A 5,198-nucleotide genomic window follows, 5' to 3' on the forward strand; every position below is an offset into this window, starting at 1 on the left:
TATTGCTTTCAGGTGCCTTCGCAGCCTTGGTATTTCAATCAACAGCTCACCTTCGGATAACTCATCATAGAAAGTAGTCAATTTTGGAATGGACACCAGCAATTCTTCTTTGGATGCCGACAATAGACTTTCGACTTGAACAGCTTTAAACATATTTTCTACTTCCTTAATGTCCTTTGATCTTGTCTGGAGTTTAGAATGAAAATGATCGGTACACGTAAGCATTGCCCTCTCATTTTCTTTGTGCAGTGTGAGTCCAGCATTTCTTAATTTCTCCCCTGCCATTTTCATCCTGAATCGTAATCTTCTCTCTACTGAAATTCCATATTGGTCTGATTTTAAAAGTGCCTACTCGACTAAGTGACTGCGTTTCTCATGCAGAAAAAGTCTTAGCGCCTCTATTTTGGTCACCACTTTGTCAAGAGTTAAGCCCTTTGTTTGCAGGTACTGCTGTGTAAGATTAACTTCCTCAAGGATATCAGTCCAAAAGTAAAGGTATCAGAGAAACGTAAAATCACAGACAGCACGCAGAAGACCTTGTGCTGTACCTCTTGTGTCTAAATTTTCACGAGGATCACATAGAGCTTCAATCGCGGCCACACATTCATCAAACTTATATTTCACTGGTTTAATAGCAGCACGGTGAGCACTCCAGCATGTTGTTGATAGTCTTTTCAATGATATTCCAGTTTGTTCAATGAAAACATCCTATCGATGAGTAGAAGCAGCAAAGAAGGAAAACATTCTCTCAAGAGTACCGAAAAATGTTGCACATGAGGCATTTTCAGCAAAAGAGTGTTGACCACACAAGTTAAGTGAATGGTCCATGCACCCATTAAAAATGACTTTCTTGTTCCTTTTTCTCAGAAGGGATTGTACACCACCATGGATTCCACACATTGTGGCAGCATTATCATAACATTGAGCTCCACACATCATTATGTCAAGCCCATCACTTTCCAGATTTTTAAGAATGTGAGAACTAAGGTCATCAGCCTTTTTTCCCTTTAGAGAGATAAATCCTAGAAATGTTTTTTTCTCTTCAACTTTTCCATTGTGGATTTTAACATACCTGATCACCTCAGACATCTGGTCGGTGTGTGATATGTCAGGTGTGCTGTCGAACATTCCAAAATACTTAGCTGACTTTATATCCATGACAAGCATCTCCTTCACATGATTTGCCAGGACACTTATAAACTCATTCTGAGTTCTTGGTGCGAGATAAGATACAAATCAACCATCTCAATAAAGTTTCCTTTATTCAATTAAAGTTCATCTTCCCTGTGGCCACAGAGTGCCAGACTTTGCTTGGCAAGAAATAACATGACATCAAGCAACCTGTGCAAAATATCTCTCCACCTTTTCTTCACCATGCCCATTAACGCAATATTTTTGGCATCGATCGTTTTCTGCGATTTTAGTCCTGCTGCCAATGTTTTCCATTTCTCAAGGCAACACAGGTGTTATTCAGATGCCTTGTGCTTATGCACTTTTGGGCCCAGTTTCCATCACGTCTGAAACCCTGTTACAAACTTGGATGTTGTGTCTGTAATATGAGCAGCAAAGAGTCGACAGCAAAAGCAATATAATTTCTCGCTCTCGAGTGAATAAATCATCCACGACTGCAATATTTTCTCACCATTCGGCATCATCTTATAGAACCATTCTTTTGATAGCTGCCGCACATCTCCTTTTGCTTTTGCATCTTGCCTTGTCACAACAATGAAAGGCCCATCTTTATTCTGAAAACAAGCACTAACTCTTTTGATGACTGCAATTCTGAAATGATCTGGAATTGGTATATCCCAGAAAGATACATCAAATAAGATGTTCCATTTTTTCTCCTTATCTTCACTCATCAACACACTTCTACTATTTTGGGTAGGGCTACTTTCAGTATCTACTTCAAATTCGTCCACTTGTACTCCTTGTCCTTGTTCTTCTGTTTTTTCCATTTCCTCCACTATTTTCTCTTTTGAAAAATGCAAGCTATCATCAGATAAAGCAGTTTTATGAATTGTAGACTGGGGAGCAGTGTCTGTTGATGTACCCTGGCTGGCTTGGCGGCCATCATCTGATCTCCTGACAAATCGAAGCATCAATTCAGGCAGTGTTTTGATTGAATCAATTCTACTCTCTTTTGCTTTTCTTTGCTGGCATCCACTTGGCCTCTTTGATTTATGCACTCCATGTGGCATGATAAACTATTGCTGGCCAATAAAAAAAACCCAAAATATATTAATACATTTGTAAATCAATGAAAAAAATACACCACTGTCACCACACAATAATACCAGTGATCATATCAAGCCGCACATGCTTGTTCGAGGTCGAACGTTCTGACTTCAGTGAAGCTGATTGGCTCCGATTCCGAGCCTCCGACTCCGATGGCATGCGCAGTTCGGAACTGCCAGTTCCTTCCTGTTCCTTAATCCCGGCAACGGCGCATGCGCTTATTATTCGTTTGAACCGAATTTGGCGCCACTGCCTTGCAAAAGCTTGTGGAGAGGGCCAAAATATAATTTCTACTGTTTTCTAAATTTTGGTGTCAGTAACACCATGGGTGTCACCCTGTGCGATTGGTGTCACCCGGTGCTTGCACACCCCACACCCACCCAGGGACAGCACTGGTAATATTTTAGCAAAATATCTGTTAAAGTTTACTGTTGCAATGAACTTAAAATACAAAAGAAAACCCAAACATGTATCATTAGTTTTTAAAAATACACCCTCACGATGAAATTAATTAAATCTTTTCTGCTGAATCCATAAATGTTTACAATTTTCAGAAAAAGGCCTGAGGTTTCTTTGCGTGTAATTCTGCAGCGGAGCACATTAGAATAAAAAATTAATGTTAGGTTTGTCTCTTGTGCCTATCCTTTGGTCAGAAAGAAGCTACAGGCACCTAAGTAACATTGCAAAAATACAGTGGTTTAAGCAGCATATTCTTTCATTTGCAGTAATTAAAAGCATTCATAAATATGTATATGCAGAACACTGAATCATTATTTAAAAGAACAGTTGTAATTTTATAAAAATAAAAGCAAAAGAATGTAGTGATTTTAGGAAGAACAAAAAAATCAATCCATACAATACTAAAAAAGATTTAAAAATGATCTTTACTTGAAATTATTTATAGGGGTTGATTGAGGCTGTTCACTTAGCAAAGTAAATGTTTATTTTGCAATGTGTATGTTCACTTTGCAAAGTAAATGTTAGTAATACAGTGAACGCATGTTCACTTTAGGCTGCCCATACAGCATAAAGAGACTGCGCCTTTTTGGTGCTCCGGATGTCCTGGAGCTGCGTACATGCCCATAGACATGAATGGGTGAATACATTTCTGTGCAGCTATGTGCCACTATTAGCACAAAATACCGCAATGTTCACAGATGTAATATCCCAAATGTAGGTTTCATGCATTCTAAACATTACTTATGTACGTGCATGCTATTTTACAGTAATAAAATAGAGCTATGCATTGCTATGGGCAGCTGTATGCAGCTCCAGGTTATCCCAAGCACCAGAAATTTGCATTATATTTATGGTGCATGGGCCTTATAGAAAATATGGTTTGACTTTATGCACTAAGCTCAGTGAACATGCACTTTGGAGACTAAACAATCTCTTTAGTGAATTAACTCCATAATATTGCCTGTTCTGACAGGCTTATTCCTAATTCATTTTATATATATATATATATATATATATATATATATATATATATATATATATATATATATACATATACTATATTGCCAAAGTATTGGGACACCCCTCCAAATCTTTGGATTCAGGTGTTCCACTCACTTCCATGTCTACAGGTGTAAAAAATCAAGCACCTAAGCATGCAAACTGCTTCTACAAACATTTGTGAAAGAATGGATAGCTCTCAGGAGCTCAGTGAATTCAAGCATGGTACCATGATAGGTTGCCACCTGTGTAATAAGTCAATTCATAAAATTTCCTTGCCACTAAATATTCCACAGTCAACGGTTAGTGGTATTATAACAAAGTGGAAGCAACTGGGAACAACAGCAACTCAGCCATGAATTGGTAGGCCACGTAAAATGACAAAGTGAGGTCAGCGCATGCTGAAGTGCACAGTGCGCAGAAGTCGCCAACTGTCTGCAGAGTCAATAGCTAAAGACCTCCAAACTTCTTGTGGCCTTCAGATTAGCACAGCAGTGTGTAGAGAAGTTTATGGAATGGGTTTCCATGGCTGAGCAGCTGCATCCAAGCCTTATATCACCAAGTACAATGCAAAGTGATGGATGCAGTGGTGTAAAGCATGCTGCTTCTAGAATTTAGGGCAGTGGAGACGTGTTCTCTGAAGTGACAAATCACGCTTTTCTGTCTAGCAATCTGATGGATTTGTCTGGGTTTGGCAGCTGCCAGGAGAACGGTACTCACCTGACTGCATTGTGCCAAGTGTAAAGTTTGGTGAAGGAAGGATAATGGTGTGGGGTTGTTTTTCAGGGGTTGGGCTTGGCCCCTTAGTTCCAGTGAAGGAAACTCTTAAAGTGTCAGCATACCAAGACATTTTGGACAATTTCATGATCCCAACTTTGTAGGAACAGTTTGGGGATGGCTCCTTCCAGTTCTAACATGACTTCGAACCAGTGCACAAAGCATGTTTCATAAAGACTAGGATGAGCAAGTTTGGAGGAACTTGACAGGCCTGCACAGAGTCCTCACCTCAACCCGATAGAACACCATTGGGATGAATTAGAGCAGAGACTGTGAGCCAGGCCTTCTTGTCCGACATCAGTGCCTGTCCTCACAAATGCGCTTCTGGAAGAATGGTCAAACCTTCCCATAGACTCACTCCTAAACCTTGTGGACAGCCTTCCCAGAAGAGTTGAAGCTGTTATAGCTGCAAAGGGTGGGCCAACTCAATATTGAACCTTTACGGACTAAGACTAGGATGCCATTTAATGTCATGTGCGTGTAAAGGCAGGTGTCCCAATACCTTTGGCAGTTTTGTGTATATACTGTATAAGGTACACAAATGTTACTTCATGACTTCTTGTGTGTGTAGTCACTTTAGACAGAAACATAGAAAAGGGATGGCAGAAAAAAGGAGTGGTCCATCGAGTTTGCCCATTTTTTTTTTAGGGGGGGGGGGTGTTTTGTCTTTTTGTTTTCTTTTGTTAACTATTTTGTCTGAGTATAGATCTATGCTTGTAAATAGG

General features: G+C 39.7%; 1 pseudogene; it reads right to left on the minus strand.

Annotated features, from left to right (window-relative positions):
• Positions 1 to 708: 708 nt before the first annotated feature.
• On the minus strand, positions 709 to 2,201 carry LOC149462931 (zinc finger MYM-type protein 1-like; annotated as a pseudogene).
• Between the last annotated feature and the right edge of the window lie 2,997 nt (positions 2,202 to 5,198).

This window comes from Staurois parvus, unplaced genomic scaffold (genome assembly GCF_062004578.1).
Source record: "Staurois parvus isolate SC_StPar_1 unplaced genomic scaffold, SC_StPar_1.0 ptg000165l, whole genome shotgun sequence".
NCBI lineage: Eukaryota > Metazoa > Chordata > Amphibia > Anura > Ranidae > Staurois > Staurois parvus.